Genomic DNA, 16,918 nt, shown 5'->3' with positions numbered 1-16,918 from the left:
ATATGAGTCCGGAAACTAACTCTTAATCTCGCGTACTTATTAAAAAAAAAAGCTACACTGAAAGCACAATGATAGCGGCGAGCTCAGTCAGCAATCGTCGAAAATCTGATCCGGGCATAAGACACGTCGTCTATTTATAGATGACTCATCGAACCTTCTGGCGTAATCGCTGGTGCTGGCGTAAGTTCTAGAATTGACACCACTAATCTCGTCGCGCACGCGATCTGATTACACAAGGTTCTGTCAGTTGTAGAATCTGCGACAACATTCTACAGAATTGCAATATATGAACGCGCCTCTTGTGTATATCTTGATGACGTATACCTGTTCCAATGAGGAAAATTAGGTATCATTTGTTTTATCGCTGAGCAGTTCTACAGAAACGGTGGACGGCAGCCCGGCATTCCTCACAACCGTCTCCGCTTTATCTCACCGGGGTGGCTCCCCTTTCAACACGTGTGCATGTGCGCATGCGCTCGCGATGCCGCCGGAGCCAACGTGAGCCAGAGCTCTGACGACGCGCTTTCTCCTCATACACGTTAACCAGCGCGTGTTGTATGCCCCTGGTATCCTCCTGGGAGCTGTTTACGCTGCCCAACAGCACATGCCTGGCACGCTTCTATCACTGCCATTGCTTCGCCCTTCGAGCTAAACTGTAATTAATAAAAGGCTGTGCAAGTTGATGAACTGGTATTTGTGAATAGGCAACAAAGTTGTCACTGCTGCTTAGAGCACACGTTTAACATTCGCGGTATTTTTGAGTTTATTTAGTACAAACGTCTACCTCTAAAGCTTTTCGCGAGGCCTATACTGGTATTTTAAAAGCCGAATTTGGCACGGTGACGATTATATGCCTACAATGTCGTCATCTAGCCTTTTCACGCTGTTCAAAGTATCGTTGCAGTTGACCAATTATGAACAATAAGTTCCGTACTGTGCCGGCCTGCTGCTTAAAAGAAGGAAAGCATATTTTGACAAGTGCGCTTCACAACAACGCTCCTTCTTTGAAAGCACTCAAGCCTGTATGTAGTGGACTTACTTTGCAATGTATTTCCCGATGTCGAGATGGCTCAGTGGCTCTACCGAAGAGTTTGTTGACAAAGAATCTGTTGCGATTTTCGCGACGACAGTTACAGGGGCAACCAGAATAAGGAAGAACTGCAGACAGTCCGCCCAAACAACACCACGAAGTCCACCCTAAACATAAAACAACAACATTTAGATGACGCTTAATCCACTCATTGTTTGCTCTGGCAAAGAAAGAGAAATTCAATACATTTACTCTTGTTGTGTAGTTACTAAACACTCATAAACCCCCAAGAGGTCGCACATACAAGCTACAGTCCAATTTGATTTCTTATCGCACAGCCAATAAAATAATTTCATTTGAACGGTCTTTGTACACTGGGACAAACATTGAAGAGCTTTTAATTCCAGTAAAGCAGACGCTAACTTTCTTTGCAGGTTGGTTTTCATGAGTAAACGAACCTTGTATCCATCCTGTCGAATCGCTCCAGCTCATTTATTGTTTTATTTCTACGCAAGGTTCATCGGCACATTACAGAGGAAGAGGGCGATAAGATTAGTACAACTAGATTAAACAGGCTTCTTATAAATTATCATAACAATATGTATATAAACACCAGTAACAGATAACTAATACCGAAGAATGCAGAAGCTATAAAAATGATGAAACGAAATAGGAAAAAAACGACTGAAAAGATAATAGCCTAAGTTTTCTTTATGTGCATCTACAATTCCAAAATAGTGCTCTAATGCTGTCCAAGTAATGTTTTACATGCTGTGAGCTCTACATTTCCGAAAGAGATCTTTATTTATGACCTAGAACCTCAGCTTCCCTTCAGAAAAAAGGGATATTTTCCACTTATTTATTACACTATGTATTTTTAGTAATACCACAGAGATATTTATGTTCAATGTATTGGCAATGCTCGTTATTATATAGCTTGCTAGGAAAATTGGAATGACTGTTTCTATGTGAAATGGTCATGTACATTGAATTACTGAAATTCATTTGAGTTTCACGTTTCGGACACTGCTCCTCAAGAGGTGTAAAAGCTTTATTAAACCAAATGTTTTCTGCGACAATTCTTGAGCCACGAAATGGCAGTCGTTCCCGAACATTATGAGGCCAACATGCGAGTGAAAAGTGTTGGGGATATCATAAATACATAGATGCCATGCCGAGGACTAAGCAGAACACCAACCCTCGTGAACACACGGAAGCATGCCCGGTAATATATTTCATTGTTGTTAGATCATATTTAAACAATGTCCGAACAAGTTTATAAGTGTTAGGAACCTAAAAGTGAGAATTCTTCTCTTACGTGGCAGTAATTTGGAACGACACGTAAGAGAGAGCTATTGGCATAGCATAAATCAGGAATTTATAGTGTCACATGCAGTATATAATAAAAATGAAATTCTTTTCTTGTTTTTTTTTCACCGGAGCGAAAATTGTGTTTTTAAACGTAAAGGCGCGCCGAAACTGCCTAACCACATAAATGTGAGTCACAGAAGATTCGCAAATTGCACTCAGATGTGACATTCTTCTCGACGCGCAGGCAACCTTTGAAACGAACAGTTTTACTCGCGAGGGCAAGTTTACACAAAGCATAGTCACTCGTTCATGACCCTTCCTTTATCGCCGCACGTAATTTTGTCAGATGTCTAATCTCTGAGAATCTCTGCGAACACTTCATAGTGAGCGTTAACAATGGTTGCCTTAATTTTGTCTAACGTCAGCCTGTACACCGTATCTTGAACCTCGGAAAAAAGCAGCGTGAAAAGATGGAAAAGCGTGCACCGAAAAATCTTACGCAACAGATGCGTTTCTCGGAGTATGGCTTACCAGTGCTGTGTACAGCGTCCCCGACATCCCTATGAACACGTTGCACCACACAAGCGGTATGTCGAGCACTGAAATGAGAAGCGTTACAAAGATACTACTTTGTCCGTCACCGAACTACGCCTTATCGTGGAATCCTTACAAGAGTACCCAACAGAATAAATATGCGCTTCTGCGTAAGGAGCGCGAGGACTTTTTTTTCAATTTGTGTTAAGTTAACCTAATCACGTTGGCTGCCGAAGTCTATCGGAGTACGTCAGGATGAGAAGAAATAGCTGCACGTCTGGCGTCTCTGTACCCCACCTGTAGACCTTCCTAGATGACTACGAATAATTGCGACTAAAAATTTGCTTCCGTGGTGAAGGTTTTGAGCACATATTTGCCTTTAATCAAATCACAAGTACGTTTTTGGATCACACGTGAGCCTATAACCCGGCCATAAGAATGCATATGTGACGCGACATGCGAAAAAAAAATGAACTTAGGCAATGGGTCAAGGTTTTTGCTGCTATTTCGTAGAAATTCACCTCGAACATAGCCTTCCCAATTGCCCTATGTACGCAAATTGCATTTAAGAGCGGGTGATCTTAAAAACACCTATATCACCGCTTTGAGAAAATAATTCTCCAAGTGTCTTATGGCGTAAACCTGTTCCCATCTGCTCGTATTGCAATGTTTTGACGTCAAGTATAAGTAAGCGCCCACGCTTGGATAGGATAGTGACCCGCAGCCGTTCTTTCAACAACCCAATGAAACACCGTACTCGTACATAGGCGGTCCCTTATGTTGGCTTACAAAGCCAACTGTATAATTTACCTGGACAGGTTCTGGCTACTTAATTGGCTGACGAAGGCAAGCAAGTTTTCATGTTTTTTCGACCTTTGTGTTTTGGCTAAACCTGCTGCGGCATCTAAGCCTAAGAGCTGCCACGACCTCGACGCGTTCGCGCGCAGCTGCGGTGGCGACGCCGCGCCCTGCCGCGCCCAACGCCGCATCGAAGATGCCTTACACCGTAGAAGGCTCCGATATCACCGCCGTGGAGTTATCCGACGGCACATGGACGGCGTTCCAGATGCAACGCCACTACCGACGCCCATCTCCACCTGAACAACAACCTGGCGGAGCCCAGACGCCGGCCACGACGATGTCTTCCCCGAATGCACAGCAACGCGGCCGCCCTCCACCGCCGACCAGGAAGCGCTCGCTTCCCCGCCTGCCTTCAGACGACCTCAAGATAGTCCTTCGCCCGCAGGGCACACTCAACCTCCACACCGTCGGCCCCGCCCGATTGGCTGTTGCCATTTACGCAGCCGCCAACGTCGACCAATTCCTGGCAGTTACTGCCGACCAGGTTAGAATCCACCCTACTAACAACACAGTGACAGTGAGCACGCCTGACAGTGCTCGTGCATTGTCTTACGCCAAGGTCCGCGCCATCACCATCGACACCACAGAAGTCCCAGTCGCCGCCTATGCCCCAGCCCCAGACAACTCCGTGCGGGGGATTCTGTACCGGGCTTAGAGCTATGAAAGCGACGCCGAATTCTTTGCCGAGCTTCGGTCTCGCAATCCCGACATCCCTATCGTTGCTGCGCGGCGTATGGGCCAGACACGACACTTTGTCGTCACGTTCGCCAACACCAAGCTGCCCCGATACATGCGGTATTTGGGCTTCACATTCGAGGTCTTCCCTTACAAGGGGCGCCCGGAGGCTTGTTTCAACTGTCGCAAGCTAGGTCACAGAACGGATGTGTGCCCACAACCGCGCCAACGCACTTGCCGCCGCTGCGGTGCGGTCCACGAACCTCAACCAGTCGGCCAACCACCCACTTGTCAAGCCACGTGCATCGTATGCGAAGGCCCGCATCCCACTGGCAGTAGAAGCTGTAAATACCGTTTCGTGCCTACCAACCGACCTAAATCTTCCAAATCCTCCACGGACACTGAAACTGGCCCCGGCACCTTGTCACGTGGCCATCAGTCTCGCTCTCGGAGCCGCGGCCGCCAACAACGACCCCCAGGAGATGACGCTTTCCCACCACTGCGAAGCAGCGGCTCCAGTCACAACAGCCCTAGCCGCTCCCCATCGCGCTCTCGGGATTCCCGGGCAACCTCCAAGGACGGGCTAGATACCAAGTCCACCGAACAGGTCGCGTGGAAGACCCCTCCACCAGCCACAAGCCAACTACCCAATCCCTAGGTAAGGGAACTGGCAGACATGGTTAAACAACTACAGCTACAGTTAGCACAGGCAAATGCTAAAATTCATAGCCTTGAGTCTGCACAGGCGCACCCACAACCGCGGCCGCAGCAGGTGGCTCGCGCTCCCACCTCCGACCCCACCATTGACCCCAATATGAACACCGACCAGCCCAAGTGCAATAAGCGCAAGGCAGCTCCCCCCTTCTCTACCTCTGACCGTGATGCAAAATTCCAAACCTTCGACGCCCGCCTATCTAAAATAGAGGACGTCCTAAAACGGCTGACCCACACTATCGACCAGCTCATTGAAGGCTGCACCAAGATGGCAGCCAATATTTACACCCTAACCACACGCCTCGACCGCCTAACGGGCCCTCCGCAAACTGAGACCCTCACTACACCAAAGCCCATTCAGTCGCCTTGTGCGCTTCCCTCTAGCGAGAGTGCAGCCGCGCGCGCGTCTGCTGGCGTTATTATCAAAACCAACGTAGCGTTTCCGCAGCGTCCCGAACCCTACAGGAAACGCGATGGCTAGCGCGCCCATCATAGTATAGCAGTGGAACTGCAGGGGCTTCAAGGCAAAGCGGAGAGCCTTGGCGTATACCCTGCAGGCCCAGCCATTTACACCCCACATTATAGCGCTCCAGGAAACATACACCGACACCAAACTCGCCAGCTATACCGCTTACAACCAATCGGTGGCGCCGGATCTCCGCCCGAGCACCGCCATCCTTGTACACCGCAACCTCACCGCCAATCAACTCGAGCTTGACTACTCCGAAGTCCCACACACTTTCGTGCAGGTCCTTCCAAACAGCCGAACCGAATCCCCACTCAACATCCTAAACGTGTACAGCCCCTCAAGTGACAAGAGCACTAATGTAGCCACTCTCCTCCGCAAGGCGTGTGCGACCGCGCGGAACGAGATGCTACTTATAGTGGGTGACTTTAACGCACCACACGCCGAGTGGGGCGACCCCAGCAAAGCCTGTGGTCGTAAAGGAGCCAAGGTTTGGGACACTGCCCAGACAATGGCTCATAGTGGGTGTCTGGGCAGCGTCCCAAACCTTGGCTCTTACGCTCCTCCTCGACCCCGAACGGCCTACCCGTTTCGGTAACAGCATCACGAAAGACAGCTGCCCCGACCTCACTTTCGCCCGCAACATCCCAGATGCGCGCTGAGAAAATCTCGGTATGAACATAGGTAGCGATCACTATGTCCTCAGCACTACCTTCACAGCCACACACAGCAAGGGCCCCCGCCGCACATTCAAACACACCAACTGGGACACTTTCCGATACGTACGAGCTCAGCGTCCGCAAAGCCCCATAGACGACCTCGACACATGGACAGATACTCTGCTCCGCTACGCAGCCAACGCCACCTCCACAGTCACGCAGGAGGAGGGTGGCCCCTCCCCAGATGCTAAACTCATGCATATGTGGGAGGCCCAGCGCAGCCTCCACGCTCGTTGGCTTCGACGCAAACACAACCGCCCTCTCAAGCTTCGCCTCGCTCGCCTCGAACGAGAGATCGAAGCCTACTCCACCAAACTTAGTCAGGAACATTGGCATCAGACTTGCGACCGACTCGACGGGCAGCTGGGATGCAAGAACACATGGTTTCTGCTGAAGCACTTGCTTGATCCGACCCACACCAAGTCTGCATCACAAAATAACCTGAATCGCGTCATACACGCGTTTCCAGGCACGAACCAGGAACTCCTCGCTACCTTGAAAGGCAAATACATAAACACCTCCACCTACATTCCCACCCCCTTAAATTACGAAGGCTCCCAGAACCCAGACATGGACAGAGACATCATGGCGTCGGAAGTCCGTGCCGCTCTCAACCGCATCAAGACTACCGCGGGCGCCGGCGATGACCATATCACCAACAAAATGCTCCGCAACCTCGACGACCACTCGGTCGCAGCACTTACGGACCTTTTCAACCACCACTGGCATGAAGGTCGCCTTCCAGACTCCTGGAAGCATGCCAAAGTAATCTTCATACCCAAACCGAGCAAACAACTCGATTTGGGCAACCTCCGGCCCATCTCGCTCACGTCTTGCCTGGGGAAGGTCATGGAACACGTAGTTCTGAACAGACTCCACACTCACGCCGACAACGAAGATCTCCTCCCCTCCCCACCATGTTTGTCTTCCGGGCTGGAATCTCTACCCAAGACATCATGTGGCAGATACAACACGACATATTCGACCCAGGTCCCATCAGGGCGACACGCACCATTCTCGGCCTCGAAGTCAGTAAAGCGTTCGACAACGTGTCGCACGCTTCTATACTGACCAACCTCTCACAGATGAATGTAGGCACTCGCACCTACAACTATATTGCTAAATTTCTTCACAACCGCACTGCTGAACTCCACATTGGAGACCTCTGCAGTGACAAAGTCACCATGGGCACGCGGGGAACACCACAGGGAGCTGTTTTGTCCCCGTTCCTGTTCAATATTACTATGCGAGGCCTTCCCACACTTCTCGACACCATACCCCACATTAAGCACTCAATATACGCCGACGATGTTACCCTCTGGACAAACTCTGGCTCGGACGTGGAGATACAAGATTCGCTTCAACAGGCAATCGACACCGTCCACACTTACGTGCAGGCAAACGGTCTCGTTTGTTCGCCCACCAAGTCTGAACAGTTAGTTATATGAGACAGACGTGTTCGCCGACCCGTCCCCGACCCTCAAGAGCCGATCACGCTCCCCATTGCCACCCACCCCATAGCCCCCGTACAGACCATTCGCGTGTTAGGCATGCTGGTGCAGAACAACACGCAGAACTCGGAAGCCATCCAACGCCTCCGAACCACAGCCTACCAAATCAACGGCCTAATCCGCCGCATTGCCACTCGCCGCAGGGGAATGCGGGAGACCGACCTCTGCCGCCTCACACAAGCCTACCTCATTAGTAGGATTGTTTACACATACCCTTATTACCACCTCCGCCGCAAAGATGAAGAGGCGGTAAATAACATCATCCGCTCGGCGTACAAGGCGGCAATGGGACTGCCCCAGTCCGCTAGCACACAGCGTCTCCTCCAGCTTGGAGTATACAACACCCTCACAGAGCTGATAGAGGCACACAAGACTGCACAGATACACCGTCTTTTTCGCACCGAACACGGTCGTTACATTCTTAATCGTCTCAACATCAACCCTACAGGTGACATCCACCCCACTGCTCCCCTCCCGACTGGAGTCTTCAGTCGGCTGGTCATAAAACCCTTGGCCAAGAATATGCTACCCGGCCGTCACGATAGGCGCCGCCAACTGAAGGCACAAGCCTTAGACGTAACCTACTCCGCCGACGAACATGCTATGTACGTGGACGAGGCGAAATGTGACTCTAACACTTAAAAGCACGTCTTGTTGGGCGAGTTGGTCACAATTCATCTTGGCTACTAGGCGCGAAAACACACACGACACAAGGAAGGAGACGGGACAGAGCGCCACTTACAACTGCTTACAGGCACTCTGCCCCGTCTCCTTCCTTGTGTCGTGTGTGTTTTCGCGCCTAGTAGCCAAGACTTAACACATACGTAGCCTGCGTAGCGACGCCAACCACCACTCTCATCAGTGCCGCTACAGTGCGCACACACTCCTCCACCGCTGGCGAAGAGATCGCGATCACGCTAGCCATCGCGGATCCCCGCACACGCACGGTTCTCAGTGATTCTAAACAAGCCATCAAAAATTTCTCACAAAACTCACTCTGTCTCCCCGCCGCACATGTACTCCGCGGTTGCGCTCTCCGCAGGACTGTAAGCTTAGTGTGGGTACCTGCTCACGCGGGGAACTCTGGGAACGAAGGGGTCGACCGTTTAGCCCGAGGCCTAACTAACCGGGAGGCCGGCCCCTCGAACCCAGATGCGCTCGCAGAGGCCCCTAAATCTTATGCTGACATTACCAACTTCTACAAGGAGACGAGACGCGTGTACCCGCCTCCCCACCCCGACCTCGAACGAACGCAAGCCACCATGCTTCGCAGACTGCAGACCGATTCAATTCTCAGTCATTCTAGGCTATATTTAATCACTGGAGGGTATTACGACCCCGTCTGTACTAAGTGCGACCATGGAGTGTTCGCCACTCGGGCACACGTTCTGTGGGGATGCGAGGGTAACCCTCCACCACAATCATTACTTCCAGCTCCCTCCTAGGAGGGTTGGAACCAGCTGCTGACAAGAGCAGACAAGAACACGCAACTCGCGCTCGTCTCGTGGGTCCAAGACGTCGCCCCCATCTGGGAGCCACACTAGGCCTACCTGCCCTAACTTCCTACCCTGCAGTGGCAAATAAAGTTGTTCCTCCTCCTTGGCTGACTGACGATATAGGCCAGGAACGCGCAGAAGTTGAGAGGGTTTCAGTGGGACTGAGTTAATGCAGTGAAAGTAAATAACCGGTTGAGGCAGGTGGTGCCAGCGTCTGCGATTGGCATGCTGCGGCTTGCTTATATATCTTGCGGCAACTGCTCGAAAGTCGCCGTGGCATCCAATGGAAGGTTAAAAATGCCGCTAAAACGGATCGTCAACGAAGAACACTTGGCAGAGCGATGTATAGGTGTCGAAAGGGCCCGACAACGTTATACAGCTACGCAAATATTCAATTCTAGGAAAAACAATCCATTCTCCTTGGTAGCTGCAAGTAGCCAGTGCCAGAGTTATCTTCTAGCAGCGACCATTCATTGCTTACGGAAAGGGGCCATCTTCGATTATTCTGAAAGAGCGTTCAGTTGTTGGTGGTAGAAACATTTTATTCAAGAAGTTAATAAGAGAGTTTCTTGCTGTGCGCCTGAGTGGCAGCCCCTAGACCTGGACGACATTGGAGATGGCCGTTGCTCGGGCGCGCGCCAGCAAGGAACGTTGAGCTTCCAAGGCAGAGCAGCAGAGCCTGCACTCCGTGGGGAAAGCAGCGTGGGGAAAGGGGATGAGGAGGAAAGTGAAGTGGCGTGGCACAAAGCCACAACGTGAAAGGTATCGGCAAAGACCTGATAAGTCGGGCACGTGCCTGAGATTTCCGACATGAAGTGCCGGGCGACCGCCGGACTAAGGAAAGTATTGGTCTGAAGGCGGCGTAGTAGTCGTTCGTCCGCTTTCGCCAAACCGCGTGCAGGGTCAGGGTAGAGTCGGCGCGAAGTGCGATAATAATCCAGAATATCGTTGTAGCGTGTGAGGCTCTAGTTGCCAGGATCCGACACAGGACATGAAGGGGCAGCGGCCCGGAGGAAAGAAGCGCGGACAGCGGCATGCGCCGCCTCGTTGCCGGGAAGGCCTGTGTGGCCTGTGGTCCAGAATATTCTGATGGAGTGATGGTTGAAGCGCCAGGAGGCGGCCCCAAGGAGGCTAGCCGCCAGGGGGGCGATGGAACCCTGGATGTATCGAGAACAGTCTGAGCGCGAATCTGTCAAGATAGGGCCTGTGGTGGAGTGGGAGGGGACCAAAACGATGACAACCTCCTCTGCATGAGTTACTGTGCCGGCACTGAACAAGAGGCCATCGACGTGGTGACCCTCGGTGATCACAGCGGCTGTGAAGTGACCTGAGGGGGAGGGGCCCAAGACGTCTACGTAGAATACGCCGGGGCGTTCGGAGTGGCTCGCCTGAAGGGCAGCGGCACGCGCTTGCCTGCGACCGGGTTGTTGTTCGGGATTCATGTTGCGGGGGAGTGGCTTCACCCATAGCTTCTGGCGCCAGAGTTCCGGTATCGGGGAGGGCGGGACCAGGTTAGAGATTGTGTTGAGGCCAAGTGTAGCAGGCGGCGCCCGCAAGGCGTCTGCTACAGACGAGGGAGTTTATTGACGCGATGGGCTTCCCGCAGCTCCGCGAAGGAGTTGTGTACCCCCAGGGCCGCAAAGCGGCGATTGGAAGTAGTAGTGGGGAGGTCCAGCGCGCGCTTGTACATGGAGCGGAGAAGAATATCCAGCTGGTGTTCGTGGTGACGACGCAGGCGAAGGTAGGGTGAGGCGTGGAGGACCCGACTCATCAAAAACGCTTAGGCCAACTAGGAGGGACTGGGTCCCTCGAAGGCCGCCACGCTTGGTAGAGACCCGCCGAATCATACGACTCACTTGTTCGCTGGTGCATCGGAGAGCAGCTATGGTACCCTTAGGGTCCAGGGAGGACGAGAGGCGAATCGCGAGAATCCGAAGGTCCTGGACTGGGGTCGTGGTAGGCGGGAGACTGATAGGAGGACCGATTTGGATGGAGAACCCTCTAGGCAGCAAGAAGCAGCGTAATTGTCCACTAGAAGGGCCGCCTGTTGTAGGCGTTCCTCAATTTGAGCCGGAGAGCCGGTCTTCGTCCAATTTGTAATTTGTCAGCATAGAGCGCATGGTGTATCCCCTCGACCTTGCGCAGGAGGGAGGGGAGGTTCAGCATGGCCAAGTTGAAGAGTAGAGGTAAAAAGACCGCTCCTTGAGGCGTACTCCGTGTGCATAGTGGGTACGGGCCGTGTTCAGTGGAATCGAGGCGGATGAAGACGGCGCTATGAAAAAGAAAAACGCGAATGTAGTCGAAAGTCTTCTGTCCGCAGTGTGTTATGGAAACTTTAGCGAGAATGCTACTATGTTTGACATTGTCGAACGCGCCCCGAAGATCGAGAGCGAGAACGGCTTTGTCATTTTGGCCCATAGTAGTCGGCTCTGTGACATTGTGGTGAAGTTGTTGCAAGACTTCCTGTGCCGACAGATGCGGGTTAAAGCCAAATATCGTGTCGTAAAAGGTCTCCCTATTCTCCAGGTAGGCGGAAAGGCGGTCGTAGACCATAGTTTCCATGAGTTTGCCGGCGCAAGAGGTGAGAGAGGTGCGTCTCAGGGCCTCAATGCTAACCGGCTTGCCCGGCATGGGGTTGAATGTGACCAGCGATGAGGTCCATTCTGATGGGAGCGGCGAGCCGTCCCATATCGAGTTAATAAGGTGGAGCAGCGACAAAAGAGCCTGGTCGGGGAGATTGGCTAGGAGCGACACTGTGATGCCATCCCGGCCGGGAGCCGTGCCCCGTCGCATTTTCACCAGCGCAGCCCACAAGTCGGGAAGCGTGTATGGAGCGTCGAGGTTGGAGTTGAAGGAACCAGAATATGTGTATTCCGGGCCCACGGGGTCGACCATGCGACAAATGTATCGGTCGCAGAGATCCTTCGCCAGTTGATCCGTCGTGCCCTGATAGGCATGGAAGGCGCGACTGAGTTGACGCTGTGTTTCTCCACGGGTGGTGGAGGGGTCCAGAAGGCTCCGGAAGAGTCACCATGTACTCTTGGAGTTCATCTGGCCTGCTGCCTTCGTGCGGGTGTCGGTCCAACTTGAATCGGCAAGCTGCACAGAATAGGCAGCCGCTTGTGTGGTGAGCTCCTCGATACGGTGGTGGAGTTTACGGTTCAGCTTGTTTCGCCTTCAGCTTGTCTCGCATCCTAGAGATGCAGGAGTGTGGGTCGATAGCAGGAGTCAGGTTAGAGGTGGCAAGGGTCTGAGTGTGCGCTCGTTGCGTATGAAGGGCATAGGACGCCCACGCCGCGTATTCGTCTGAATCAGGGATCGGGGGTAAGGCTTGAGATCTGAACTTGGTCCAGTCTGTAATACGGGACTGGCCCCAGTGTTGGCGCAATTTCTGTCGTGGTGTAAAGGCAATGCGGAGCAGAAAATGATCGCTATCAAGGGTTTTGTCGCGATTCCCCCACGTAGCCTCGTGGATGTTACGGGTGAGTGAGAGGTCCGGGAAAGTGTCGCGTGAGACCGAATTACCGCGACGTGTGGAATGCACCGGATCGGTGAGCAGCGTGAGCTTAAACGAGGAGATGAGCTTCTTAAGCTGTCGGCCTTGGGTCTTTTTGTAGTGGTAGCCCCAGTGAGGGCTGGGGGTCTTAAATTCACCGATGTTCAGTTTGGCATATTAATGCAACCTTAACGCGTACACTTGAGTTTGACGTGGTGAGCCTCCGCAGTTTGGGGACGTCGCGTGATATACAGGCAAGAGGGGGTGCAGCCCGAAAGGTTTTGAATAATAGTGGTAGGCTAATGGCGAAACAGGCGTAGAGCCGCAAATAAATATTTTACGTTATTGCGAATGAATCATGCATAATCAGTGTGTGCACGTCATTGCAGGTGGGGAGTTCACGCGGTTTTCGTGAGGTCACAGGATAGGCAGGCTAAATGGGGGTGAACCGACAATTTTTTTTACAGATCGTGGACGGCTGACTGCAAAAATGGAATAGAAACAAACACCTTGGGATACATTTACGTTATAGTGCCCCTATCATGCAAATACAAACCAACGAAAAACATATGTCAATTTTCTAACAGAAAAATATGAGTATTACCTGCGAAGCACAAAAATGAACCTTTTGAAGTTTGTATAAAACGGCTATCCTCTTAGCTTCATGTCACGCATGACAATCAGAAATATCAGCTTAACAGAACTTTTAAATGCAAGCGTTGACTTTTGCTGGAGTTCATCGAACGCCACTTCAAGCTCATGCGCGTTCCCCACCGTTTCCTTCACATGTCCCTCATTCGGTATGAAATTCCACAAACCCTTGCAAAAAATACTCGCTTATATGTACACACGCCTTTAATTTCAATTCAACTTTTGTCTGTGGTCTTTGTAGCATTAACAGTATCAAATTGAAGGAAGAAAAAGCTTTGTCCCTCTCTCTCTCCCTCTCTCTATATATATATATATATATATATATATATATATATGTGTGTGTGTGTGTGTGTGTGTGTGTGCGGCGGGGGCATCATTTCATTTGGCATCGCAACTTAGCTTAATTGCAGACTTAGTTGCGGATTAGCGCAAACAAGCCTTTTATCTATCGAAATTCGCTTTGATATTCCACTCGTGTTCAGAGAAATGTTAGGTATTCGGCGACTTCACACAAACAAAAACATATACTAATAGAACATGTCTCATAAGTCGAACACCTACATTTCAAAAATGGATTATTGACAAATGAAATGTTATTGCTTTATAAACGTGGACCAGTAGAGCAGATAAATATGCGCTTTCATTGCGCAGCGAGAACTTAATTTACCCTTCTATAGGCCTCGTTGCGTAAGCAAATGAAGTTCTCTGTTCAGTAAATAATTTATCTGCTATATTTCACGCCGCTTCTCGTCCCTTCACGAGACTTCTAGAAAGCGTAAGGTCTAAAATTTACCTGTCAAGAGTGCGAGTGATGCAGCAAAAACAGACAGGGCTCCAATGCTTAACTGTAAGAAGAAATGGGCTACTTAATATCACAGACCAAAAGCTGCCAGATTCAGGAGACAGCCATGTTAGTAACACTTGCATAAAATTCATGACTACGAATGTGTTCTTAACGCCACAGCATTTCGCAAATTTGGCTAGCAAAACTTGATACCAAAGTTTACGTGTTCCAAAAGCTTGCAATATTAACTTTCACGATGGTGCTGTTCAATGCAGTAAAGTGAATTCATCCTCCACTACAGTTTTACATTTCACTTGCGGCTGTGAGGGGCTATTTATAGGCGAAAGCGCTTTGAGCTAGCGTAAACAAGCTGCCGCTCTACAGATGCGTCTAGCTGCACACTGGTTCTAACACATCATGGTTCCTGTCTTTTTTTTACCGGTTATAGTTACGTGGGTTTTTCTTTTTTCTAGCGTTTGTTGTGGGCGTAAAAAATATTATGCAGGTCCCACGCACTGTGGCCATCGATGTAAGTGAAGCATTCCGTGCTGGATGCTTTGACTGACGATAATTAGCAGTAATGTGGACGGCTAAAGCTTAATTTCGTCAACGTTTAGCTAACACGAGAGTGGTGAGTTCGTGTTAAACGTTGCCTTGAGGGCACTACTGCTCTTTCTCTGTGTAGTACACAGAACACACAGGGAGATGTGTTTGTTTGAGGCGTTGTTGTGCGCCATATTGCGTTACCTCTGAGAGGGTTGAGCATAGTCATTGCCTCACATGGCACATCGCATCGTGGCAGCAGTATTAAACTTTAATTGGATTATGGGGCTGTACGTGCCAATACCACAATCGGATTATGAGGCACGCCGTAGTGCCAGACTCCGGATTATTTTGACACCGTAATGTTCTTTAAAAGGGTCCAAAAATCTAAGCGACCGTGCGTTTTCTATGTCGCCCCCATCGAAATGTGGCTGCCACGACTGGGATCAAACCTACGACCTCTAGCAATGCCATAGCCGCAAAGCTAACGCGGCGGGCACAGAAGTCTTAATATGATGGTCGATCGCTTCCGTAGTGTGGCCTGGACCTTGCGGTGCGCTTTAATTAACGCGGCTCAGCTTCTGCACGCCCTGCGTAGTTTGTCCGCTTGACATATTTGCATGATATTTATTTTTCAGAAATAGCAGCAACGTACTGTACTGTACCTTGAACTTAAGCTTATCTAGTTTCCCCGCAACCGCCGTCGTGTAGAAGTAGGCTTTGCTTGCCTTCTAGCTTCACCTCCACCCCCACCCACCCGCACTTTCTTCTATGGAAACTGCAGTGCTGCAGTTTCTGCAATGCTTCTGAGGGGAGTCGCGGATAATTACAGCTGTCAATAGGCTAATGTGGCGACGGCCAGGGATCTCCAGAGGGCATTGGGCACATTCGACGCGGTTGGGTGAAAACGAGTTTCTAGCGTCGCCTTTCCTCTCTGACTCGCTCCTGTCATATATAAGGCACAATCAGTTGTCCCCCCCCTCCCCGCAAGGCAGAGTTACCAGCACACGCAAGCACACAAACGATGCTCTTAGAGTGTTGTCGTATAAGTGTTACGCTTTATCGTGTATGCTTGGGTTGAACAGAAAGTGCCTACTGGCTACTGCAGTCCATACAACTGGCGAAAATGTGTTAAAATGGGTCTATGTATGCTTGATCTTTACGCGCTAGGCGTCACGATGTACACTACATCAAAATAAGAAGAAAACAGTCCATACACCTACTTGAGATGAGGTTGTCTTTAAGATAACACCATATTCGGTCACGTTCAACTTCTACAAGCCAATCCTTTAACTGCCACGTGGAATCACACTGCATTTTGTTGTTAAAGCTGCACACGCATACCTATGACGAACATGTCTAAGAGGAATTATACTTAGGTACATTATATTTACTTTCCATGTGTCACATATTTTCTGTCGTGCACACTGCTGTCCGAATTTTTTTACCTCTTGCATCTTTCATTCATGAAATGGAAAGAGAAATGATTTATCGTTAGGGATATTGACTTACCGTGAGGAATATGTATATCAAACATGCCGTCAAGGAAATGGTGCCGTTGAATCGCAAGCGAATATACTGGACAGAAAAGAAACATTGAAATATGTTTTATGCGCCACATGCATATTTCTTTGTTATCCTGAAGCCAAAATGAAAACGTAATGCCAACCGTTTGTCATCAGAAGGTGTTTTACAAAGTACTATTAGTGCTAAAGTCAGAGGTCTTCGCATAATGTGTGCTTACCACTCTGGTGTAGTCTAGAGCCAGTGAGCCCCTCACCATGCAGGTTTGGGCATTGCAGACAGACAGGTCGCGGTGCGTACATCACGCGGTGACATTCGCATTTGCATTCTTTCTCACCGATGTGCGCCGCGAAATCAGTTGGAACATCAAGCAAAATTCTGCGCGCCATTCTCTTCGGAGGAGTCCCTCTGGCAGCGCGCGAGGTCACGCCACCGGCAAAGCGATTCTGTGGGAGACTGGCGTGAAACGCTGTCCGCGTAGAGGCTCCGCATATCTTCGAATTTGCTGTAGTGCGGCGAGAACTACCCGCAGATTGAGACCCCTGGGAAAACACACAGTGTGGTGTCTCCTCCTGTTTCTGTGTCGTTCTGCTTGCGCTACAA

General features: G+C 50.4%; 1 long non-coding RNA gene across 1 annotated transcript; it reads right to left on the bottom strand.

Annotated features, from left to right (window-relative positions):
• Window positions 1-2,871: 2,871 nt before the first annotated feature.
• On the bottom strand, window positions 2,872-16,371 carry LOC142584203 (uncharacterized). The gene is made up of 3 exons (XR_012828725.1): window positions 16,304-16,371; window positions 14,258-14,309; window positions 2,872-2,940 (listed from the first exon to the last, which is right to left on the bottom strand). It is a non-coding gene; the product is annotated as an uncharacterized LOC142584203 (long non-coding RNA).
• Between the last annotated feature and the right edge of the window lie 547 nt (window positions 16,372-16,918).

This window comes from Dermacentor variabilis, chromosome 6, assembly GCF_050947875.1.
Source record: "Dermacentor variabilis isolate Ectoservices chromosome 6, ASM5094787v1, whole genome shotgun sequence".
Taxonomy (NCBI): domain Eukaryota; kingdom Metazoa; phylum Arthropoda; class Arachnida; order Ixodida; family Ixodidae; genus Dermacentor; species Dermacentor variabilis.
Note: the sequence above shows the minus strand (reverse complement) of the source record. Positions and strands in the feature narration are given on the sequence as shown.